The following is a 27,696-nucleotide window of genomic DNA, read 5'->3' as shown; positions in this document are numbered from 1 at the left end:
CTCAGGTGCCCCTTCCCGCACACTATACCACCATACACGGTGACACAGAGGAAGGTGCACATGACATAGAAGAGGAGGTGATGGATGACCCAGTTGTTGACCCAGATTGGCATCCATTGGGGGAAGAGGGTGCTGCTTCCAATAGCTCAGATGAGGAGCATCCACAGCAGACATCGACATCGCAACAGCTGTTATCTGGCAGGCCCGGAGCACTCCAAAGACAGGTTCCAAACATCAAAAGAGTTGCTGGACAGCTTGTCCAGAGGGTCAAAAGATCACAGCGTGCTAGGCCGCAAAATGTCTGCCAAAGTAGGAAGAGTGCAGTGTGGCACTTTTTTGAACAAAATCCTCATGATCAGGCCAAGGTTATCTGTAAGAAGTGCGCAAAGACCTTTAGCCGAGGGAAAAAATCTGAAAAATTTGAATACCAGTTGCATGCTTAGACATTTAACCAGCATGCACTTGCAAGCGTGGACACAACACCAAACCTCAAGTGCCACATGTGCAACTGATCACAACGAAGGTAGTCAGCAACGCTACATTGTTTCCCCCACTGTACGCCCACCGGTTAGCACAGCAGCAAATGTTGAGGTGTCGTTGCAAGGCCACAGCAGTCAGGGAATCCCACTGTTATATCAACGAAAGACTGATTCTAGGCCATCAGAAAGAACACCAACTCCATCACCATCATCAACCCTCTCTCAGTCTGCCCTGTCCACCGCTACTTCCACCATATGCAGCTCTCAAGTCCAGCTCACCCTCCCAGACACTATGAGTAGGTCAAGAAAGTACTCAGTCTCTCATCCGCGTACACTGGGTTTGAACGCCCACATTGCCAAACTAATCTCGTTTGAGATGATGCCCTTTCGGTTGGTGGAAAGCACAGCTTTCCGCGAACTCATGGCCTATGCAGTACCACGCTATGACCTACCCAGTCGCCACTTCTTCTCTCGCAAAGCCATCCCAGCCCTCCACCATCATGTGAAAGACCGCATTGTCCATGCACTCAAGCAGTCAATGAGCGGAAAGGTGCACCTCACAACTGATGCATGGTCCAGTCGGCATGGCCAGGGCCGTTACGTGTCCATCACTGCGCACTGGGTTAATGTGGTGGATGCAGGGTCCACAGGGGACAGCGGTGGTGGGACAGTGCTGCCTAACCCATGGTATAGGAAACAGTTGGCTGTAGGCGTTCGACCCTCCTCCTCCTCCTCCTCCTCCAGAAGCGAAAGCTCGTCCACAGAGCGCAGTTGTACGAGCACTCCATCTGCAGCTGCCACTGTTGCACACGATGTGTCACCCTATCGAGCAGCTAGTGGAAAGCGTCAGCAGGCTGTGTTGCAGATGATGTGTTTGGGCGACAGACACACCGCCGAGGTGCTGGCCGAGTACTTGAAGCGACAAACTGAGTCATGGCTGGGCAGTGTACATCTTGAGGCAGGCAAGGTAGTTAGTGATAACGGGCGTAATTTTGTGGCAGCCATAGCCCTTTCAAAACTCAGCCACATACCTTGCTTGGCTCACACCTTGAACCTGGTGGTGCAGTGCTTCCTCAAAAATTATCCGGAGTTAACAGCCCTGCTCCAGAAGGTGCGAAGACTGTGCGCGCACATCCGCCGGTCGCCTGTACGCTCCGTTCGTATGCAGAAGCTGCAGCGATTGCTCCACCTTCCCAACCACCGCCTCATTATCGACATTGCAACAAGGTGGAACTCCACCCTGCACATGGTGGAGCGGCTGTGCGAGCAGAGGCAGGCCATAATGCATTTGTGGGAGGATACACGGCCAGGCACTTTGAGAGCAGACATGGAGTTGACAGGTGTGCAGTGGTCGAAGCTGAAAGACCTCTGTTAAGTCCTTCAGTGTTTTGAGGAATGCACACGGCTGGTAAGCGCAGACGACGCCATCCTAAGCATGAGCATCCCACTTATGCGTCTGCTCATGCAAACTTTGACGCACCTTAAGGAGCAGGCGTCTGCAACCAATGTTGATGAGGAGGAAGAGGAGGAGGGAATCCTTGATGACATTCAGCCATTGTCTGCTCAGGGACCTCTCCTGGACGAGGTGGAGGAAGAAGAGGAGGAGGAGGATGATGATGGGGATGATTACTTAGGGGAGGAGGATGCATCTCGTGGGGCAAGTGAAAATGTTGGCGTGGCAAGGTCTGGTACAGGGTTTGTGCGTGACTGGAGGGATGTGGATTTGCCAGAAAGTGCTCCTCCACCCAGCACTCGCAGTGCATCATTGACACCGGGAACATTGGCCCACATGTCAGATTATGCCTTGCGGATCCTAAAAAGGGACCCCCGCATTGCCAAAATGATGAACGATGACGACTACTGGTTGGCCAGCATCCTGGATCCACGCTATAAAGGCAAATTACAAAACATCATGCCACAGGAGAACCTTGACCTAATATTGGCTATTAAACAAGCAACTCTGGTAAATCGGTTGCTTGAGGCATTCCCAGCACACAGCAGCGGTGATGGTTCTCACACGAGCCGTACGGGCCGGGGGCAGCTTGGCAGAGGTGTTCGTGGTGCACACAGCAGAAGTGGCGTTGGAGACAGGGGTTTCATGACAATGTTGTGGACTGATTTTTCAAATACCGCTCACACAACTGGTAATACTGCATCGATGGAAAGTGACAGGAGACAGCAGTTGTCAACTATGGTTACAAACTACTTTTCCTCCCATATCGATGTTCTCCCACACAGGTCATTCCCCTTTGACTATTGGGCCGCTAAACTGGACACCTGGCCTGAATTGGCCCAATATGCCTTACAGGAGCTCGCTTGCCCAGCTGCAAGTGTGCTATCGGAAAGAGTCTTCAGTGCAGCTGGATCAATCCTGACAGAAAAAAGGACCCGTCTGTCAACCCAAAATGTGGATGATCTAACCTTCATTAAAATGAACCACGCATGGGTTTCCAAGGATTTTGTCCCACCTTCCCCTGATGACACATAGGGTGACAGAAAAATGGCTTGCTTTGGTCCACCTCTTCCTGGGACTTCACCTATTTCGCCTTTTGCATCAGCTGAATGTCCAACATCAACTTATGCCACTTTCTAAAACTCCCTAACTGTGCTGCCTCCCCCCCCATGGCCGGGGTCACCACCTAGCGCACGACACCGTGCGAGTGCCGTTGCCCTGGACAGGTGAGTAGGCCGACTCTTGGGCGCGGGCACTGGCACAGGGTCCCTCATAGTGCAATCAAGTGTCTCTGACGGTGGTGGTGCACACCCGCCGTCAGACACACCGCTGTACTATGAGGGGCCCAGTGCCAGTACCGACGCCCACGAGTGGGCCCCCCTTGCTTGGGCAGGGCCCCAGCATTTGCAATCTTTACCTCTCCCTGCTCCTCCGCTCTGTAATCTGGGCCGTCAAATCCATACTCTGCCTGACACCGTCTGAGCCTGCCTCCTGAGACATATATTTTGAATGTGTACGCTATCCATACATGTTATCTGGGGATACGGTACCCTTTCTAACCTTTGTGCAATCACGTGCAATCCATACTGGGCCTGACACCGTCTGAGCCTGCCTCCTGAGAGATATATTTTGAATGTGTATGCTATCCATACATGTTATCCGGGGAAACGGTACCCTTTCTAACCTTTGTGCAATCACGTGCAATCCATACTGGGCCTAACACCGTCTGAGCCTGCCTCCTGAGACATATATTTTGAATGTGTACGCTATCCATACATGTTATCTGGGGATACGGTACCCTTTCTAACCTTTGTGCAATCACGTGCAATCCATACTGGGCCTAACACCATCTGAGCCTGCCTCCTGAGACATATATTTTGAATGTGTACGCTATCCATACATGTTATCTGGGGAAACGGTACCCTTTCTAACCTTTGTGCAATCACGTGCAATCCATACTGGGCCTGACACCGTCTGAGCCTGCCTCCTGAGACATATTGTCATGGTATGCCTAGGTTACTTTAGGCAAAAACCCCAGGACCGCTGCGATGTCCCTCAGACTAGGGGAACCCTGTCTGTCCCTCTACCCAGGGTTTACACTGAAGGTGTGCCTGCCTGAGCCTCCACCCTGTCCCTGTCTCCTGTCCAGCCCTAAGCTGAACCCACCTCCCTCCACCCAGTGAGGGGACCAGACACCAGACCCCTCAAATACGTATGGACAGGGGTAAAAGAAACACCATACAGTTAATACACAAGGGAATACAATTATGTGCAAGGGCAACCAAATATATATATAACAGATTGGAGAAAGAACCACTGAGGGATATACTGCACCAGATATCAGACACTCCAACACCACCACTGCTGACCGGTATTGCTAGCACTAGGCTAAAGCTATAGTCGGCGACGCCCATAGTCAGGACGAACTATTTAAAGACCAAGGGCATGGCCCAGCCCTCAGCCAGCATGACAACCTGGTTAACCCTATCCCGACTGGAACAGAATACCCAACAGGGTATTACCGCTGTCTGCCGGACACCCTGGTGTGAACAGTGTCCGACATGACAGTACCCCGCCTTCTACGAGGGACCTCCGGAACCTCACCATGTCGAGGACCTGGCTTGTCCGGATGGCGACGATGGAACATAGTAACCAGTCGATCAGCATGAATGTCAGAGGCCGGCACCCATGTCCTCTCCTCAGGACCATAGCCACGCTAGTGGACCAGGTACTGTAGAGTGCGACGCACAACCCTAGAGTCCACCACTTTGGACACCTCAAATTCCAACGCGCCATCCACCAAGACGGGAGGTGGTGGCCCGGGGGAACCATCCACCAAACCCACGACCTTCTTTAGCAATGCTTTGTGAAATACATTATGAATCTTATACACAGCCGGCAACTCCAAACGAAATGCCACAGGGTTGATTACTGCGGAGATTCTAAATGGGCCAATGAACCTGGGACCCAACTTAAGTGACGGTATCTTGAGCTTAATGTTCCTAGTAGATAACCACACCCAATCACCCACACACAGGTCCGGACCTGGCACACGTCTGCAGTCAGCCACCCGTTTGTACCTGGAACCCACCTTCAACAAGCGCTGCTTGACTCTCCTCCAAACAGACGACAATTGAGCTCCCAACTGGTCCTCCTCAGGGACGCCAACTGAGCACCCCTGACGCAAGGTGCAAAATTGAGGATGTTGACCATACACACAAAAAAAAGGAGATTCCCCAGACGATTCCTGGCAATGGTTGTTTATTGCGAATTCTGCCAGAGGAAGAAACGCTGACCACTCTTCCTGATTGTCGGAAATAAAGCAGCGCAAGTATTGCTCCAGGTTTTGGTTCATCCGCTCAGTCTGTCCATTCGACTGAGGGTGGAAAGCCGATGAATGAGATAATTTGATTCCAAGGCGAGAACAAAAAGCTCTCCAAAACTTTGCCACAAACTGCGTACCTCGATCAGACACAATGTCAGACGGGACACCATGAAGTCTGACCACCTCGCGAATAAATATCTGAGCAAGAGTCTTAGCATTGGGCAAAGACGGTAAAGCAACGAAATGTGACATTTTGGAGAACCTATCAACAATTATCAAAATGACCGAGTTCCCTGCCGAGGCGGGCAAGTCAGTAATAAAATCCATGGAAATCTCAGTCCATGGCTTACTGGGCACCCCGAGAGGCTGCAAGCTACCAGCGGGACGGGAACGAGGAGTCTTGGCCCGTGCGCACGTGGTACAGGCAGCCACATATGAGGCCACATCCTGCCGGATTTTAGGCCACCAAAAACGACGCGATACCAGTTCCAGAGTGCTCTTAACCCCTGGATGACCTGCCAGTACCGTGTCGTGATGTTCGCCCAACACTCTAGAGCGTAGATGTAGCGGCACAAAAGATTTCTTAGCAGGCAACCCCGGCGGTACCACCTCCTGAGCCTCCACAATCTCTGCCTCAATCTCTGTCGTGATGGCAGATACCACCACACCCTTTTGGAGAATAGGCACCGGCTCTTCACATAACTCTCCACCAGGAAAACACCTGGATAAAGCGTCTGCCTTAACATTCTTCGACCCAGGTCGATAGGTAACAATGAAGTTGAACCGGGTGAAGAATAATGCCCAGCGAGCCTGTCTGGAGGACAGGCTCTTAGCAGATTCTAAATAAAGCAAATTCTTATGGTCGGTTATCACAGTAATCTGATGAACAGCCCCCTCCAAGAAGTGTCGCCACTCCTCAAATGCCAATTTGATGGCCAATAATTCCCTGTTGCCAATATCATAATTACGCTCCGCAGGCGACAGCTTCTTGGAGAAGAAGGCACACGGATGCAACTTGGCCCAAGAAGGGCCCTGAGACAGTACAGCCCCCACTCCAACCTCCGACGCATCCACCTCCACGACAAACGGTAAGGAGACATCGGGCAGCACCAGAATGGGCGCTGAGGCAAAACTATTCTTGAGGAATTCAAACGCCTGTACCGCAGGCTCAGACCAGTCAGAAAAGTCGGTACCCTTCTTAGTCATGTCAGTCAGTGGTTTGGCAATCATAGAGAAGTTCTTAATAAATTTCCTATAGTAATTGGAGAAGCCAAGAAATCGCTGAAGCGCCTTAAGATTATCAGGCCGATCCCAATGTAGTACCGCCTGCACCTTTGCGGTGTCCATCTTAAAACCTGAGGCGGAGATTATATAACCCAAGAACGGTAGCTCCTGTACGAAAAACACACATATTTCAAGCTTGACATAGAGCCTGTTCTCTCTGAGCAACTGCAGAACCTGTCTAACATGCTCTATATGTGTATCATGGTCGCGAGAGAAAATGAGAATGTCGTCAAGATAAATTATAACGAACCTCCCCAACAGCTGAGAGAAGACATCAATGATGAAGTGTTGAAAGACCGCCGGTGCCATAGTCAACCCAAACGGCATTACCAAACTCTCAAAGTGACCCTCAGGGGTATTGAACGCCGTCTTCCACTCATCCCCCTGACGGACTCTTATAAGATTGTACGCCCCCCTGAGGTCCAGTTTGGAGAACCACCTGGCACCAACCACTTGGTTGAATAAATCGGGTATAAGTGGCATAGGGTAAGGATCACGGACCGTAATCTGGTTGAGTTCTCTGAAATCCAGACACGGGCGTAAACCGCCATCCTTCTTTTTAACAAAGAAGAAGCCAGCAGCCAGAGGAGAAGAGGAAGGTCTAATATGACCCTTGCTCAGGCTATCCGCAATGTATTCCTTGAGAGCTAGCCTCTCGGGACCTGAGATATTAAACATTCTAGCTTTAGGTAACTTGGCCCCTGGTTTCAACCTAATAGCACAGTCATAGGGGCAATGCGGTGGTAGTTCTGAACAACCCTTCTCAGAAAATACATCCGCATAGTCCAGCAACGGCTCCGGGATACTGGGGGTCAAAGCGGAAATACATGTAGCCAGGCACCTCTCCTGACACTCCCTGCTCCAATGAATTATGTCCTGGGTCTTCCAATCAATAACAGGATTATGCATTGACAACCATGGAAAGCCCAGAACCATCTGAGCCGGTAAGTTACCAAGCACCTTACAAGTTACCCGCTCTGAGTGTAATACTCCGATGTGGAGTTGTATATCCAACACACACTCTGTGATCTCCCCTTGAGACAACGGGGAAGCATTGATGGTAACCACCCGGATGGGGTTCGGCAATTTCTCCACCGGAAATCCCGCTGTATGCGCGAACCTCTCATCAATGAGATTGGCAGCTGAGCCACTATCAATAAATACTGTAATAGAGAGCATTTGCCCCCCAAGTACCACCCTAGCAGGGAGCATACACTGGGAAACCATGACGGAGGATACACAAAGGCTCAGACTAGACTCCTCCAAACCCTCTGAGCCTATCAGTTTTCCGCCGGCGCGCCCGGTACCAGGGGGCAAGCGTTAATAAAATGTCCTCCTTTGCCACAAAAAAAACAGAGCCCCTGCCTTCTGTGCCAAGGACGTTTAGGCTTGTTACTCGGTGACTGTGCTATACCAGCGATCTGCATGGGTTCCACGGATTCACCCGCGGCAACCTCACCGACCACTCCCCCACCTCCCGGAGGCAACGAAACCAGCGCCCCCTGACGGAGACATCGGTCTATGCGTACTACAAGTGCCATCGCAGCCTCCAGAGAGGCGGGAGTCTCGTACATTAGGAGAGTCTGTTTAACCCTTCCAGAAACCCCATGCAAAAATTGACTTCTAAGCGCAGGGTCATTCCACTGCGTGTCCACCGCCCAGCGCCGGAATTCCGTGCAGTAATCCTCAGCTGGTCGATCACCCTGTAGCAGTGAGCGTATCTTAGACTCTGCTAAGTTTAATCTATCCGGATCATCATAGATCAAACCCAGAGCAGAGAAAAAAAAATCTACAGATTCAAATGCCGGTGAGTCTGAAGGGAGTGAAAAGGCCCAGGCCTGTGGGTCACCACTCAGCAAAGAAATCACCAAGCCCACGCGTTGAGCCTCATTACCTGAGGAATGTGGACGCATACGGAAATACAATTTGCATGATTCACGAAACACCGTGAACTTACCACGATCACCAGTAAATCGTTCAGGAAGGGGAAACTTGGGCTCAGCTGCCCTGGCTGCAGCCTCAGCAGGTACTGCAGGAGCTGACAGACCTTGTTGCTGGACCGCCCCCCTGAGTTCAGTGACCTGTATGGATAGAGCCTCCAGCTGCTTGGTTAGGGAAAGAATAGGATCCATAGTAAGTAACACCTATATTCCCTACCTTTTTTTTTTTTTTTTTCTCTCTCACTTTATTATTTGGGCCGACTATAATGTCATGGTATGCCTAGGTTACTTTAGGCAAAAACCCCGGGACCCCTGCGATGTCCCTCAGACTAGGGGAACCCTGTCTGTTCCTCTACCCAGGGTTTACACTGAAGGTGTGCCTTCCTGAGCCTCCACCCTGTCCCTGTCTCCTGTCCAGCCCTAAGCTGAACCCACCTCCCTCCACCCAGTGAGGGGACCAGACACCAGACCCCTCAAATACGTATGGACAGGGGTAAAAGAAACACCACACAGTTAATACACAAGGGAATACAATTATGTGCAAGGGCAACCAAATATATATATAACAGATTGGAGAAAGAACCACTGAGGGATATACTGCACCAGATATAAGACACTCCAACACCACCACTGCTGACCGGTATTGCTAGCACTAGGCTAAAGCTATAGTCGGCGACGCCCATAGTCAGGACGAACTATTTAAAGACCAAGGGCATGGCCCAGCCCTCAGCCAGCATGACAACCTGGTTAACCCTATCCCGACTGGAACAGAATACCCAACAGGGTATTACCGCTGTCTGCCGGACACCCTGGTGTGAACAGTGTCCGACATGACACATATATTTTGAATGTGTACGCTATCCATACATGTTATCCGGGGAAACGGTACCCTTTCTAACCTTTGTGCAATCACGTGCAATCCATACTGGGCCTAACATCGTCTGAGCCTGCCTCCTGAGACATATATTTTGAATGTGTACGCTATCCATACATGTTATCTGGGGATACGGTACCCTTTCTAACCTTTGTGCAATCACGTGCAATCCATACTGGGCCTAACACCGTCTGAGCCTGCCTCCTGAGACATATATTTTGAATGTGTACGCTATCCATACATGTTATCTGGGGATACGGTACCCTTTCTAACCTTTGTGCAATCACGTGCAATCCATACTGGGCCTAACACCGTCTGAGCCTGCCTCCTGAGACATATATTTTGAATGTGTACGCTATCCATACATGTTATCTGGGGAAACGGTACCCTTTCTAACCTTTGTGCAATCACGTGCAATCCATACTGGGCCTGACACCGTCTGAGCCTGCCTCCTGAGACATATATTTTGAATGTGTACGCTATCCATACATGTTATCTGGGGATACGGTACCCTTTCTAACCTTTGTGCAATCACGTGCAATCCATACTGGGCCTGACACCGTCTGAGCCTGCCTCCTGAGACATATATTTTGAATGTGTACGCTATCCTTACATGTTATCCGGGGAAACGGTACCCTTTCTAACCTTTGTGCAATCACGTGCAATCCATACTGGGCCTAACACCGTCTGAGCCTGCCTCCTGAGACATATATTTTGAATGTGTACGCTATCCATACATGTTATCTGGGGATACGGTACCCTTTCTAACCTTTGTGCAATCACGTGCAATCCATACTGGGCCTAACACCGTCTGAGCCTGCCTCCTGAGACATATATTTTGAATGTGTACGCTATCCATACATGTTATCCGGGGATACGGTACCCTTTCTAACCTTTGTGCAATCACGTGCAATCCATACTGGGCCTAACACCGTCTGAGCCTGCCTCCTGAGACATATATTTTGAATGTGTACGCTATCCATACATGTTATCTGGGGATACGGTACCCTTTCTAACCTTTGTGCAATCACGTGCAATCCATACTGGGCCTGACACCGTCTGAGCCTGCCTCCTGAGACATATATTTTGAATGTGTACGCTATCCTTACATGTTATCCGGGGAAACGGTACCCTTTCTAACCTTTGTGCAATCACGTGCAATCCATACTGGGCCTAACACCGTCTGAGCCTGCCTCCTGAGACATATATTTTGAATGTGTACGCTATCCATACATGTTATCTGGGGATACGGTACCCTTTCTAACCTTTGTGCAATCACGTGCAATCCATACTGGGCCTAACACCGTCTGAGCCTGCCTCCTGAGACATATATTTTGAATGTGTACGCTATCCATACATGTTATCCGGGGATACGGTACCCTTTCTAACCTTTGTGCAATCACGTGCAATCCATACTGGGCCTAACACCGTCTGAGCCTGCCTCCTGAGACATATATTTTGAATGTGTACGCTATCCATACATGTTATCTGGGGATACGGTACCCTTTCTAACCTTTGTGCAATCACGTGCAATCCATACTGGGCCTAACACCGTCTGAGAATGATAGATGGGGCCCACCATACACTGGAACATTCCAAAGGTGGACATCAGACACTGGAGCAGCATTTACAGGGCCCATTATACACTAGAGCATTAGAAATGGGGCCCATTATGTTTGGAGCATTATTTGGGCCCATAAGACAGTAGAGCTTCATCCATGGGGACCAACATATACTGTAGCATTATGTGGAGCTCATCATATACTGTTTCAAACATTATATGGGACCAATGATTCTGTATGGAGAAATAGATGGGCCTCGTCATGAGATGTAAAAAGTGAGGTATTTTTCATTGTACTATACCGCTATTTCTCTGCCGTATCGGAGCATGATGAGTTGTGGTATGTGTTAAAGGGGCGCTCTTTCGCCCAGGGCACATGAAAACCTGGAGCCAGCCCTCCCCCCCCACAGTCTGTAGCCAAATAACCCCCATTTTTCAGTGCGTAACTTGTATTATGAAGTTAATTAAGGTTGACAAGCTTAAGTAAGAAGAATTGATGCTTTTGGCATTCAAATGGGCACTGTTGGTGTGTTTCTTGTCCTCCTCTCACTGCCGACTTTTATTCCCCATTGACTTACATTGGGTTTCGTGTTTCGGGACGACCCCGACTTTTCCCTATAATCAGACGATCTTGCTCGACCCGACTTTTGGAAAAGTCGGGTTTCACGAAACGAAACGCGACCCTAAAAAACCAAAAGTCGCTCAACTCTAGTTGTCAGTGCCGGATTGCTGTGAGCGCCACTTAGTGATCGGCGCTCATAGCAAGTCAGCAATTCTACTACATGATGATCTGATCATCGCCTCTATGTAGCAGAGCTGATCAAGTTGTGGAGACTATTGAAGCAATCCAAAATTTAAAAAATGTGTTTAAAATATAAAAAAATAATAAAAATAAAAGTTCAAATCACCCCCCCCTTTCACCCCATTCAAAATAAAACAAAAATCAAATCAAACGTAGACATATTTGATATTGCCACGTTCAGAATCACCCGATCTATAAAGAAAAATAAGGATGAACCTGATTACTGAAAGTCGTAGTGAGAAAAAAGTCAAAACGCCCTAATTATGTATTTTTGGTTGCCACAACATTGCATTAAAATGCAACAACAAGCGATCCAAAGATTGTATCTGCAACAAAATGGTATCATTAAAAATGTCAGCCCGGCACTCAAAAAATAAGCAAAAAACAAAAACGCAAAATGCTCCAGGGTTAAATCAGATGGATAAGGTGCAGTAATATAAGCAGCATCATCTTATTTCAGGACCCTTCATTTTTCCAGTATTAGATCAGAAAGATATGTTGATATGTTGGACAGTAGTGTGAGAAGCCTCTTCTTACATCAGCACCCCTGATATCTCCAGTATTTGATCAGATAGACAGGTTGGACGGTAGTGTCAGAAGACTCTTCCTATGACAGCACCTCTTGTATCCACAGTATTTCATAGAATCATAGAATCGTAGAGTTGGAAGGGACCTCCTGGGCCATCTGGTCCAACCCCCTGCTCAAAGCAGGATTCGCTAAATCATCCCAGTCAGATGTCTGTCCAGCCTCTGTTTGAAGACTTCCATTGAAGGAGAACTCACCACTTCTCGTGGCAGCCTGTTCCACTCATTGATCACTCTGTCAAAAAGTTTTTTCTAATATCTAATCTGTGTCTCCTCCCATTCAGTTTCATCCCATTGCTTCTAGTCTTTCCTTGTGCAAATGAGAATAAAGTTGATCCTTCTACAATGTGACAGCCCTTTAGATATTTGTAGACAGCTATTAAGTCTCCTCTCAGTCTTCTCTTTTGCAAACTAAACATTCCCAAATCCTGCAACCTTTCCTCATAAGACAGGGTTTGCAGACCGGTCACCATTCTGGTCGCTCTTTTCTGAACTTGCTCCAGTTTGTTGATGTCTTTTTTAAAATGTGGTGCCCAAAACTGGACACAATATTCCAGATGAGGTCTGACCAAAGAGGAGTAGAGGGAAATAATGACTTCACGTGATCTAGACTGTATGCTTCTGTTAATACATCCTAGAATTGCATTTGCCTTTTTTGCTGCTGCATCACACTGTTGACTCATATTCAGTCTGTGATCTATTAGTATACCCAAGTCTTTTTCACATGTGCTGTCACTTAGCCCTATTCCTCCCATTCTATATATGTTTTTTCCATTTTTATTGCCCAGATGTAGTACTTTGCATTTCTCCCTGTTAAAAACCATTCTGTTAGTTGCTGCCCACTTCTCCAGTTTATTTAAATCTTTTTGAATCCTCTCTCTCTCTTCTCTAGTATTAGCTATCCCTCCTAGCTTTGTGTCATCAGCAAATTTAATCAGTTTACCCTCAATTCCTTCATCTAAATCGTTGATAAAGATGTTGAACAATACAGGGCCCAGGACAGAGCCCTGTGGTACCCCACTTGAGACATTCTTCCAACTGGATGTGCAGCCATTTACGACCACTCTTTGGGTCCGATCACTAAGCCAGTTATGAATCCACCTAACAGTTGCCTTGTCCATTCCATACTTAATCATTTTTTCAATAAGGATTGTATGAGAGACTTTGTCAAATGCTTTGCTGAAGTCAAGATATACTATATCTACAGCATTTCCTTGATCCACCCAATCAGTGATACCGTCATAGAAGGAAATTAAGTTAGTCTGACATGACTTATTAGTTACAAACCCATGCTGACTCTGTTTAATCACTTCATTCTTATCCAGGTATTGACATACATGTTGTTTAATAATTTGTTCAAAGATCTTTCCTGGTATAGAAGTCAGACTCACCGGCCTATAGTTACCTGGGTCCACCTTCTTCCCCTTTTTGAAGATAGGAACAACATTTGCTCTTCTCCAGTCTTCTGGCACTTCTCCTGTTCTCCAAGAATTTTCAAAGATTATAGAGAGGGGTTCAAAAATTTCTTCTGCTATCTCCTTCAGTACTCTGGGGTGTAATTCATCTGGACCTGGAGACTTGAATTCATTTAGGCTAGCTAAGTGTTTCCTCACTATCTTTCTGTTTATAGATATCCTGGATTCTTCTATTCCCTTAATAGGACAGTGAATAACAGTTGATGTTACATTTCCTTTCTGAGAGAAAACAGATGCAAAATAGGAATTTAAAAGTTCAGCCTTCTCAACATCCTGTCTTACCATTTCATCATTTTCATCCTGTAAAAATCCTATAGCATCTTTGACTTTTCTTTTACTTTTGACATATCCCCAAAATCCTTTATTATTGCTTTTGACATCTCTTGCAAGCCTCAATTCATTTTCAGCTTTAGATAATCTGATTTGTGCCCTGCAGGTTCTGCAGACAGCATTATATTCTTCTTTAGATATGCCTCCCTCTTTCCATTTTATAAACATTTTTTTCTTCCTTTTTAGCATGTGCTTAAGTTCTGTGTTCATCCATCCTGGTTTCCTTAACTGCTTCCTATTCTTCCCTCTTTTCGGAATTGTTAACAACTGTGCTTTGAGAATTTCATTTTTCAAGATTTCCCATCCTTCCTGGACATTTTTGTCTTTAAGGATATCCAGCCATTGGATCCCTCCAATTCTCTTTCTGAATCCCTTAAAATCTGCCTTTCTGAAATCTAACCTTGATTGTCTGAGTCTTCACAGGTCTTCCGCCTCTAGTTATCCAAAATTCTAAAATAGCATGGTCGCTACCTCCTAGGGTCCCAGCCACTTTTACCTCCTCAACCATTTCCTCCCTGTTTATAAGGATTAGATCCAAGGTAGCAGTTCCCCTTGTTTTCTCCCTTACCTTTTGGAAGATAAAGTTGTCAGCAAGAGAGGATAAGAATTTCCTTGACCTGTTAGTTTTGCCTGAGAGAGATTCCCAACAAATGTCTGGATAGTTGAAATCTCCCATGACAACTATGTCATATTTTTTGGAGAACTTGGCCATTTGATGCATAAAGAGTTCATCCATAGCTTCAGCTTGCACAGGCGGCCTGTAGTAAATGCCTACAATGGTGTCCTTTCCATTGTTCTGTCCTTGTATTCTTACCCAAACAGTTTCCACAGAACTCCCAGTCTCTGAAGCTTCAATCTCTGTGCAGATATACGCGTTTCTAACATACAATGCGACACCCCCTCCTCGTTTATCAAGTCTGTTTCTTGCAAATAAGTTGTATCCTTCTAGTCTTGTATTCCAATCATGTGTATTGTCCCACCAAGTTTCAGTGATTCCAATGACATCATATTTCTTTTCCTGTGTTAGTAGTTCCAATTCTCCTTGTTTGTTGCCCATGCTTTGTGCATTAGTATAGAAACATTTTAGTTTGTGATTGGTTTCTCTTTCTCCAATATTTTTATTAATTAGATTCTTTCGTCTTTGTTCTTCCTTTCCACTTCTAATAGCAGAGTTCTCAATAGCATTTGTCAGGTGTATGGCTTTTTCTTGTCTTTTGCTTCCCTTCCCATGTTGTTCTAGTTTAAAGCTCTCCTTACAAGTGTAGCAAGGCGACTTCCAAATACATGTTTTCCAGTCTTCGTAAGGTGCACCCCATCTCTAGCAAGTAGTCCATCGTATAAGTAGTTCACTCCGTGATCCAGAAATCCAAATCGTTGCTGACGGCACCATCGACGTAGCCAGTTATTCACCTGCAGAATCTTATTCCACCTCCTTGTTCCATGGCCATCCACTGGGAGGATGGAAGAGAAGACCACCTGCGCTCCCAGTTCTTTCACTTTCTTGCCTAAGTCTTCAAAGTCTCTGCAGATGGTTTCCAGGTCGTTTCTTGCAGTGTCATTTGTCCCCACATGTAGTAGCAGGAATGGGTAGTCATCTGTAGGTCTGAAGAGTCCTGATATCCTGTCAGACACATCTTTAATTTTTTGATCAAATTATTTGATCAAATAGTCAGGCTAAACAGTAGTGTGCAAAGCCTCTTCTTTCCTCAACATCCCTAAATATTTTCAGTTTTGTATCAGGTAGGCAGGGTGACAGCAGTGTGACAAGCCACATCTAATTTCAGGACCCCTGATATCTCTAGTAAGAAATAAATTATTTTGGGAGCATATTTTCCAGTACATACAGTGAACAGAGATTCCTCTTATACATGATAACAGACAACTGTTCCTTTTATTTTCTAGGATAGGTTTCTGTGAGTGTAATAAGATGTCGCACATTTTAATTATATAGTGATTATTTTATTAGTCAAAATGAGTGTAGTTTGCTAATTATAGGTATTTAGGAATGTATTTATAATGACATTTTCTTTATTTATTTTTTCCTTCTATTCTCAGAGAATAGAATAAGCTGTGAGTAGGCTCATAGCCTGAAGAGAAGGCACTGCCAGCCTGTGTAGGAGTCAGCATCATAAGGCATGGTATTCAGTATGCTTTATTTTGAGGTGCTGGGCAGTTAGCGCCTCTATTAGCAAAATATTGTAATGCTATGTTCATAGACAGAAAAAATGGGAATTTATTTTTATACTGTGATCTATTTGGTTGGAACCAAATCCACTACATTGGAGAGAAAGCTCTTTGTGTGCCAACCATCTTTCCCACAAGATAGAAATCCCAACGACTAATTAACCCAAAGAAAAAATATTCCTACACATGCCTATGTTCCATTTTTATGAAGAATGTGCATGGCCACCTGCAATTTCAGTGTTCTCTCTTATTGCACATGAAAGATATCTTATTAGTAAGGCCTGATAAGATTATTTAAGCAACGCATATTAGATAACTGTGAATGGCTACACATTGGACTCCAAATGTGGTTGCTTTTACTAGGCCTATAAGGAACATTATAATCTAAAAGTCTTGACTCACCAAGGGGTCTCTTGATATTCTGGTGGGCCCAAAAAAAACCCAGACAGTTCATGATGTTAAAAAAAGAAAAGGCAGGGTGGCTCAGTGGTTAGCACTGCAGCCTTGCAGCTCAGGGGTCCTGGGTTCAAATCCCACCAAGAACAACGTCTGCAAGGAGTTTGTATGTTCTCCCCGTGTTTGTGTGGCATTCCTCCCACATTCCAAAGATGTACTGATAGGGAATTTAGATTGTGAGCCCCATCTGGGACAGTGCCAATAGTGTCTGTAAAGTGATGTGCGATTAATGGCGCTATATAAATGAGTAAAATAAATAAAATGAGAAGGTTAGCATTTCTTATTGTTGTATTCTCTCTCTCGTCTCTCACCTCTCTTCTCCAGTCTCATTTCTATCGCCTCTCTCTTCTTTCCCTCTACTCTCTTTCACTCCCAATCCAGTATTCTCCTCTCTCCTCTCTCACTTCTCTTTCTCCCTTCTATCTCCTTTCTACTTTCCTTTTCGTATTTTTTTCTCTCCTCTATTTCCTTTCTACTTTGTCTCTCCTCTTTTTATATCTTTCTATCTCCTTTCCCTCTCCTCTCTTTCTCCTTTCCCTCTCCTCCCTCTTTATCTCTCATTCTTTTCCCTCTCCCCTCTCTCCCTCCTTTCCCTCTCCTCTCTCTCTTTTCCCTCTCCCATCTCTCCTTTCCCTGTCCACTCTCTCTCCTTTCCCTCTCCACTCTCTCTCCTTTCCCTCTCCACTCTCTCTCCTTTCCCTCTCCTCCCTCTCTCTCCTTTCTCTCTCCTCCCTCTATCTCTCCTTTCCCTCTCTTCCATCTCTCTCTTTCCTTTTTCCATCTCCTCCCTCTCTCTCTCTCTCTCTCTCTCTCCTTTCCCTCTGCAAATCTTATTGATTTGCAGAAATGCCCATGCTGATTTTTTGCCACACTATTAGAATGTTTAATCATTAAATAATAGCATTATACTAAAATAAACTAGTGAATGAATGCGCTTAATTTTTTTTGCCTGTATATTAAAAATGTTGTAATTAAGAAAGCTAGCTGAAAAGCTGGCAGTGAAGCTGCAATGTGCCTGCTATAACAGCCTTCCTGTTTAGCGACAAGAGGAAACAGCCACTCACAGTAAGGATGAAGGATCCTCCATGAAAGGTCACCTTGTCTATCTAAGGATCTCACTTGAATGGTACAGCTGGTGTAACAAAGACCTGGCCTGTGTGCAGCGGAAGTGCCCACAATAGCTAAGTATTAAACCAAGTCCAATATAAGTCTGGTTCAACCAAAAGTCAGTAATGTCAGCCATCAGTCCATAACCTTTCCTGCATAATAATCCCTCTTACAGTATAGTCAAATATCAAGTCCTATTGTAAATGCTTTCAACCTACTTATAGAGAATTCAACAGGGATTTCACTGTCATGTGCAGTTATGTCTGAGTATTAAAGTTCTGCTATTTCCAGTAATTAATTTTATTATTTTATATGATTCATTCATTCATTCATTCATTGAGCATTTTTGTGTGACTACAGTTTCCGATAATGTTACATTTCTTACCCTTCCCAATGAAAAATGCATGGTTAACAGTAATTTTTTTTACTGAACTGTATTAAACCCCTTCCCGACCTGTGACACAGCGTATGCGTCATGAAAGTCGGTGCCAATCCGACCTATGACGCATACCCTGTGTCATGAATTCAAAGCCCCCCTGCGGGTCGGGGTCAATGAAAGGTCACCTGACCCGCAGATACAGGGGGCTTTGTAATTCACCACAGGGGGCGTGGCTTCGCCCCCACGTGGCTACGATCACTCTGATTGGCTGTTAAAAGTGAAACAGCCAATCAGAGCGATAGTAATATTTCATCAATGAAAATTGATGAAATATTACAATCCAGCCATGGCCGATGCTGCAGTAGCATCGGACATGGCTGGAGACACCGATTTGACCCCCCCACCGGCGATCGCCCCCCCTGCCACTGAATGACAGCGGCGATCTGCCGCCGCTGTCATCATCTGCCCCCCCTCCCATTCCCTTCGCTCCCCGCCAGCTTCCGATTCCCCCCCACCCACTCTCACCGCCCCCGGCACCTTCCATGTCCCCCCGTCGCTCCCAGTGTCCGGCGGGTCCGGTTCATGGGCGCCGCCATCTTAGAAAATGGCAGGCGCATGCGCAGTGCGCCCGCCCGAATCTGCCGGCTGCAGATTCCATTATTTCATTTTGATCACTCTCAGAGTGATTAAAATGAAATAAAAAGTAAATGAACCCCCCGATTATCACCCCCATAGGTAGGAAGAACTAATAAAATAAAGAAAATATTTTTATTTTTATTTTTCCATCAGGGTTAGGGTTAGGGTTGGAAAGAGGGTTAGGGTTAGGGTTAGGGTTGGAAAGAGGGTTAGGGTTGGAAAGAGGGTTAGGGTTAGGGTTGGAAAGAGGGTTAGGGTTGAAAAGAGGGTTAGGGTTGGAAAGAGGGTTAGGGTTGGAATTAGGGTTAGGGTTGGAAAGAGGGTTAGGGTTGGAATTAGGGTTAGGGTTGGAAAGAGGGTTAGGGTTGGAAAGAGGGTTAGGGTTGAAAAGAGGGATAGGGTTGAAAAGAGGGTTAGGGTTAGAATTAGGGTTAGGCTTGTGGTTAGTGTTATGGTTAGTGTTGGGTTTAGGGGTGTGTTGGGGTTAGGGTTAGGGTTGGGATTAGGGTTAGGAATGTGTTGGGGTTAGGGTTGTGGTTAGGGGTGTGTTGGGGTTAGGGTTGGAGTTAGAATTGAGGGGTTTCCACTGTTTAGCCACATCAGGGGGTCTCCAAACGCGACATGGTGCAATCTTTGATTCCAGCCAATTTTGCGTTCAAAAAGTCAAATGGTGCTCACTCCCTTCCAAGCCCCGACGTGTGCCCAAACAGTGGTTTACCCCCACATATGGGGTATCAGTGTACTCAGGAAAAATTGCACAACAACTTTTGGGGTCTAATTTCTCCTGTTACCCTTGGGAAAATAAAAAATTGGGGGCTAGAAAATTATTTTTGTGGAAAAAAAATGTTTTTTTCATTTTCATGTCTCTGCATTATAAACTTCTGTGAAGCACTTGGGGGTTGAAAGTGCTCACCACACATCTAGATAAGTTCCTTGCAAGGTCTAGTTTCCAAAATGGGGTCATTTGTGGTGGGTTTCCACTGTTTAGGCACATCAGGGGCTCTGCAAACGTAATGACGACTGCAGACTATTCCATCAAAGTCTGCATTTCAAAACGTCACTACTTCCATTCCGAGCCCTGACGTGTGCCCAAACAATGGTTTCCCCACACATATGGGGTATCAGCGTACTCAGGACAAACTGGACAACAACTTTTGGGGTCCAATTTATCCTGTTACCCTTGTGAAAAAAAAAATTGCGGGCTAAAAATCATTTTTTTGAGGGAAAAAAATGATTTTTTATTTTCACGGCTCTGCGTTATAAACTTCTGTGAAGCACTTGGGGGTTCAAGGTGCTCACCATACATCTAGATAAGTTCCCTGGGGGGTCTAGTTTCCAAAATGGGGTCACTTGTGGGAGGTTTCTACTGTTTAGGCACACAGGGGCTCAGCAAATGTAACATGATGCCCGCAAACCATTCCATCAAAGTCAGCATTTCAAAATGTCACTACTTCCCTGCTGAGACCCAACGTGTGCCCAAACAGTGGTTTCCCCCCACATATGGGGTACCAGCGTACTCAGGACAAACTGGACAACAACTTTTGGGGTCCAATTTCTCCTGTGACCCTTGTGAAAATAAAAAATTGCGAGCTAAAAATTCATTTTTTGAGGAAAAAAAAGATTTTTTATTTTCATGGCTCTGCGTTACAATCTTCTGTGAAGCACTTCGGGGTTCAAGGTGCTCACCACACATCTAGGCAAGTTCCTTATGGGGTCTAGTTTCCAAAATGGGGTCACTTGTGGGGGGTTTCCACAGTTTAGGAACATCAAGGGCTCTGCAAATGTAACATGATGCCCGCAGACCATTCCATCAAAGTCAGCATACCAAAACGTCACTACTTCCCTTCCGAGCCCTGACGTGTGCCCATACAGTGGTCATCCCCCACATATGGGGTAGCAGCGTACTCAGGACAAACTATACAACAACTTTTGGGGTCCAATTTCTCCTGTTACCCTTGTGAAAAAAAAAATTGCGGGCTAAAAATCATTTTTTTTGAGGGAAAAAAATGATTTTTTATTTTCACGGCTCTGCGTTACAATCTTCTATGAAGCACTTGGGGATCAAGGTGCTCACCACACATCTAGATAAGTTCCTTGGGGGTCTTGTTTCCAAAATGGGGTCCCTTGTGGGGGGTTTCTACTGTTTAGGCACACAGGGGCTCAGCAAATGTAACATGATGCCCGCAGACTATTCCATCAAAGTCAGCATTTCAAAATGTCACTACTTCCCTTCCGAGCCCCGACGTGTGCCCAAACAGTGGTCTCCCCCCACATATGGGGTACCAGCGTACTCAGGACAAACTGGAAAACAACTTTTGGGGTCCAATTTATCCTGGTACCCTTGTGAAAATAAAAAATTGCAGACTAAAAAATTTTTTTTTAGGAAAAAAAAAGATTTTTTATTTTCACTGCTCTGCATTATAAACTTCTGTGAATCACCTGGGGGTTCAAAGTGCTCACTATGCATCTAGATAAGTTCCTTAGGGGGTCTAGTTTCCAAAATGGGGTCAATTGTGGGGGAGCTCCAAAGTTTAGGCACACAGGGGATCTCCAAACACGACATGGTGTCCGCTAACGATTGGAGCCAATTTTCATTTCAAAAAGTCAAATGGCGCTCATTCCCTTCTGCGCCCTGCCGTGCACCCAAACAGTGCCCCCCCCCACATATGGGGTACCAGCGTACTCAGGACAATCTGGACAACAACTTTTGTGGTCCAATTTCTCCTGTTACCCTTGTGAAAATAAAAAATAGCGTGCTAAAAAATCATTTTTGAGGAAAAAAAAATGATTTTTTATTTTCACTGCTCTATGTTATAAACTTTTGTGAGGCACTTGGGGGTTCAAAGTGCTCACTACACATCTAGATAAGTTCCTTAAGGGGTCTAGTTACCAAAATGGTGTCACTTGTGGGGGAGCTCCAATGTTTAGGCACACAGGGGCTCTCCAAACGCGACATGGTGTTCGATAACGATTGGAGCTAATTTTCCATTCAAAAAGTCAAATGGTGCTCCTTCCCTTCCGGGCCCTGCCCTGCACCCAAACAGTGGTTTATGACCACATATGAGGTATTGGTGTGCTCAGGAGAAATTGTCCAACAAATTTTAGGATCCATTTTATCCTGTTGCCCATGTGGAAATGAAAAAACTGAGGCTAAAAGATAATTTTTGTGAAAAAAAAGTACTTTTTTTTTTTACAGATCAATTTGAGAAGCACCTGGGGGTTCAAAGTGATCACTATGCATCTAGATAAGTTCCTTGGGGGGTCTAGTTTCCAAAATGGGGTCACTTGTGGGGGAGCTCCAGTGTTTAGGCACACAGCGACTCTCCAAACGCGACATGGCAACCGCTAAATATTCCAGCATATTTTCCATTCAAAAAGTCAAATGGTGCTCCTTCCCATCTGAGCCCTGCCGTACGCCCAAACAGTTGTTTATGACCACATATGAGGTATCGGTGTACTCAGGGGAAATTGCCCAACAAATTTTAGGATCCATTTTATCCTGCTGCCCATGTGAAAATGAAAAAATTGATGCTGAAAGGAAATTTGTGTTGGAAAAATTAAAATGTCCATTTTTTCCTTCCACATTGCCTTAGCTGTTGTGAAACACCTGAAGGGTTAATAATCTTCTTGAATGTGGTTTTGAGTAGCTTGAGGGGTGCAGTTTTTAGAATGGTGTCACTTTTGGGTATTTTCTGCCATATAGACCCCTCAAAGTGACTTCAAATGTGAGGTGGTCCATAAAAAAAATGGTTTTGTAAATTTTGTTGTAAAAATGAGAAATCGCTGGTCAACTTTTAACCCTTATAACTTCCTAACAAAAAAATATTTTGCTTCCAAAATTGTGCTGATGTAAAGTAGACATGTGGGAAATGTTATTTAGTAACTATTTTGTGTCACATAACTCTCTAGTTTAACAGAATAAAAATTCAAAATTTGAAAATTGCGAAATTTTCAAAATTTTCGCCAAATTTCTGATTTTTTCACAAATAAACGCAAAAATTATCGACCTAAATTTACCACTAACATGAAGCCCAATATGTCAAGAAAAAACAATCTCAGAATCGCTAGGATGCGTTGAAGCGTTCCAGAGTTATTACCTCATAAAGGGACACTGGTCAGAATTGCAAAAAATGGCCAGATCATTAAGGTTAAAATAGGCTGGGTCATGAAGGGGTTAATAAAATAACACTTTTTTGGACTCCGAACATTACCTAGCTACTAGTACGTTAGTCACTTTACAGTACTGACTGCACTTGAAAATAACTTAAAATCCAACACTTCAGAGCATTTTTAAGGTTTTTTATTGAACTTTTTCGTCCAAAGTTAGCAGAGAAACCCTTAAAAATCATAAATTAGTACATTATCACTCCATGTTTTAATACTTATTTTCACTACTTGTATTTAAAATTAATTCATTCTAAATACAATATGGTATGTAGCTGTTAATGGCTTGGTTTTTAATATTGCACGCCAAGGGTGAATACTATTAAATAACTTAAATAACTAAAAAGCAAAATACAAAAGGGCATATTTCAGTTAAGAAGAGAAATAAAAACATAAATAATAATGAAGAATTTTAATAGAGAATATGGTAAAAACATTGTGGGAACCGATGGCATGCACTTGGAAAATTGCAAATGACAGAATGTTCTTCCAATTTTAGGGTAGATTGAATTGCAGTTGTGCTATAGTTTTCCTGAAAACGTCATCAAGACCACAGTCACATTGGCTACATTTTAGCTCTATGAGACTACACCCGTAAGCTGCTTAATGCCTTGTGATGTACGTTTTCATCATAGGTTGTAAAGGAAACAATGAAGTCGGCTCAGAAGCTGAGCCCGCTTCATATGCAACAGATTCTGGCTGTTTTACATAGCCAGTATTCGCCTCTAACTGCGGCGACCGGGGCTCGCTCTGATCACTACAGTTTAACCATTTAAATGCCCCTCTCAATCTTTGATTACAGCATGTAAATTACACCATTGCTAGTTTTCACATGCTCCTGATTGTATTTGCTCCCAAGAAGCGATCTAAGGGATCTGATGGGTTATTATGGCAGCCAAAAGTCCCCAAAATCTGTCATTTTAGGACTCTTGTGAAGATTTATAGGAGAACCACAGTTACACTATTTACATCACCATTGCACTGCATTACACAGTATAAGCGATCAAACTATTCAAATCCCCCAGATAAGTAAAAATAATGTTTAATAAGTATAACAAAATATACTAATGCTTAAATTAATCCCCCCGCCAACTATTTTTACTTTTTTTTTATCTTTGTGTCCAAAAAAGGATGATCTATCAAAATATACAATTATTAAATTGTACATTAAAGTCAGGATGACAGAATTGCCGTTTTTTTTTGTTTGTTGCAAATAAAATGCAATAAACAATTAACAAAATGTCATATGTACCCCAAAATTGTAGCTCAGAGTAGAGAATACAAGCCCTCACCCAGAATCATAAATGAAAAAAAAAGTTACTGGTATAAAAAAATGACGACAACTTTCTTCTTATTTTCTTTTCTACAAATTTCTAAATTATTTTTCACCATTAAAGTAATAAAAAACAGAACAGATACATTTGATATTGCCATAATTTTACTGACCTGAAGAATGTTTTTAATAGGCCGTTTTTACTTTTATAATGAATGTCATGAAAAGAAAACAATTAAACAATGTCCAAACTGCTTTTTTTTTTCAATTTTTGCCGACAGTTGGAATTTTTTTCCTTATTTTTCACTACATTTTATGATAAGTTGAATGCTGTCATTCAACACTGCAGCTTTTCTCTCAAAGACAAGCCCTTATTTGGCCATTTGATGGAAAAATTAAAGAGCTATGGCTCTTGGAAAAAGTAAGCAAACAGCAAAAGTACAAAAAAAAAAACTTCACTAGATGGTAAAGGGTTAAGGTTTTTATCCATTATCACTTTTACGTGACCCTGTTGCTGTAAATGTATTTTAGGTTCTGTTGACTGTTACTGTTAGGGCTCATACATGCGAGCAACTCGGACGAGTCTCGCAAGTCAATACCCGGCACTGCCGCCAGCACTCGGATCGGAGCGTTCAGCTGCATGTATTTCTATGCAGCTGAATGCTCCGATCCGAGAGAGAGCGGCAGTGCCTTGTATTAAGATGAGAGACTCGTCTGAGTTTCTCGCATGTGAGTATGAGCCCTTAGAATGGTTCATGTTTTGCAATAGTTTGAAGCCTACTATGGGATTTTAAGTCTAGTCCCAGTCACATTTTTGAGGATTTTCATAGGCCCTGCCTCTTTCTCTTCTTAAGCTAAAATTGTCCCAGCAAAATGTGGACTGGGAGCAATTTCAAGGGGGTTTCTGCTGGTAAGATTTTGATGACCTATCATTAGTTTTGGTCATCAATACAATCAGTAAGGTATCAACACTGGACACCTGCACCAATAAGCTGATACCTGGTGCCATAGTTTCTCAAAGTACATAGTGCATGGAATTGGAACAAAACAGCAGCGCCTTACACTGTTTAGTGGTCATTCATAGGTACTTCAGCTCACCTTCCATTTATTTTGAATGAAAGCTGAGGTGCAGTTTTGGAGAATGGATACTACATAGTGTACGGAGATTTTCCAGCAGGATAGCAGCATGAAATAGAGACAAAGGCCCTTATTCCATCAATGTATCACTTAGTTGGCTGGGTGCAGCAGTTATAATAGAATCACAGTTTTCTTTGTTGCAGATTTAGCAGAGCTCAGAATGTTAAGCGTTGTGTAACTCCACCGACACCCCTCATTGTCAGCTTTCTGCATGCAATATTATTATTATTATTATTATTATTATTTATTATTATAGCGCCATTTATTCCATGGCGCTTTACATGTGAGGAGGGGTATACATAAAAACAAGTACAATATATAGTAGAGGCATGGGTGTTGGACTTGGATTCACAAGGCCGGTTGCCCTGTAGTGATTAGTGTTGAGTGATACCTTCCGATATCGGGAAATATCAAATCGGATTGGATCGGACCGATACCCCAAAAATATCGGGTATCACCGATTCCGATACCGGAAACCCATGCAAGTCAATGGGACACAAATATCGGAATGAAAATAAACCCTTTCTATCCTTGCACATCCAGTTCGGGAGGGGGGAAGAGTGTGGGCGGTGCATGGGCGGAGACTGTGCGTGTGTGTGTGCAGGCGGGGTCTGTACGGGCCTCTCGGGGGTCTGTGCGGGCCTGCCGGGGGTCTGTGCAGGTCTGCCGGGGGTCTGTGCGGGCCTGCCAGGGGTCTGTGCGGGCTGCCGGGGGTCTGTGTGGGCCTGCCGGAGGTCTGTGCGGGCCTGCCGGGGGTCTGTGCGGGCTGCCGGGGGTCTGTGCGGGCCTGCAGGGGGTTGTGTGTGTGTGCAGGCATAGTTGCCTGCTACAATGACAGTGATTGACACATTATCCAATGATGGGACAGTAGTAGTCCCATCATCCGGCTAATGTGTTGAATGTAAAAAAAAAAAAAATACATACTACATACATACTACATATATACAACATTCATACAACATACATACATACTACATACATACTACATATATACTACATTCATACAACATACATACATACTACATAATACATACATACTACATATATACAACATTCATACAACATACATACATACTACATACATACTACATACATACTACATTCATACAACATACATACATACTACATAAAACATACATACTACATATATACTACATTCATACAACATACACACATACTACATAATTCATACACACTACATATATACTACATTCATACAACATACATACATACTACATACTACATACATACTACATATATACAACATACATGCATACTACATACTACATACATACTACTTACATACAACATACATACAACATACTACATACATACTACATACATACTACATACAATACATTCATACAATACATACATATAGACATACAGTATATATAACATAGAGTACATATTCACCATCACTTGTCACTTTGATCCCCAAAGCCAGTGTCATCTGTAAAAAATATTAAAATAACAAACAACCAATATACTCCCTGATCCGCAGAAATCCACGAGTGTCCCACGACGATCTCCCTTGGAGAACGGCAGCATCAGCTGATGCGACCGCTCTCTAGGGGCTCCAGGAATACAATGACGGGAGGTAGGTATCCTTTCGCACTGTATTCCTCCGCCACTGTAAAAAAATAGTCCCTAGTCTCACTTTTGGCATTGCTGTGTGAGAAAGTTCCCACATAGCTTTTGCCATAAAGTGAGACCAGTGAACTATAGTAACCTCTCAGTGATGCACTGCAGGAGATCGTCGTGGGACACTCGTGGATTTCAGCGGATCAGGGAGAATATTGGTTGTTTGCTATTTTAATATTTTTTACAGATGACACTGGCTTCGGGGATCAAAGTGACAAGTGATGGTGAGTATGTACTCTGTTATATGTATTGTATGTCTATATGTATGTATTGTATCAATGTATGAATGTATTGTATGTAGTATGTATGTAGTATTAATGTTGTATGTATGTAGTATGTTGTATATATGAGAAACTGGGTCTGAGCAGAAAAAGTAAATTAATGTGCATGCAAAATGTAATTGCATATGAACACATGACCTTTACACAGAGAAAACCAAAAGCAAAACACAAAACAAATATCCTGGAATAAAAAAGTGAAAAAATTATTGCAAAAATTGCATGAAGGTAGTAATAATAGTAATAATAAGGGTATTTAGTTAACATAATTTTGATCAAAATAATGTAGAAGCCATCCCGCCACGTCATGGCAACCCTTGTGGGACAGTC

The sequence above is a fragment of the Dendrobates tinctorius genome, unplaced genomic scaffold (assembly GCF_039654945.1).
Source record: "Dendrobates tinctorius isolate UK_male_01 unplaced genomic scaffold, ASM3965494v1 ptg000060l, whole genome shotgun sequence".
Lineage (NCBI taxonomy): Eukaryota > Metazoa > Chordata > Amphibia > Anura > Dendrobatidae > Dendrobates > Dendrobates tinctorius.
Note: the sequence above shows the minus strand (reverse complement) of the source record.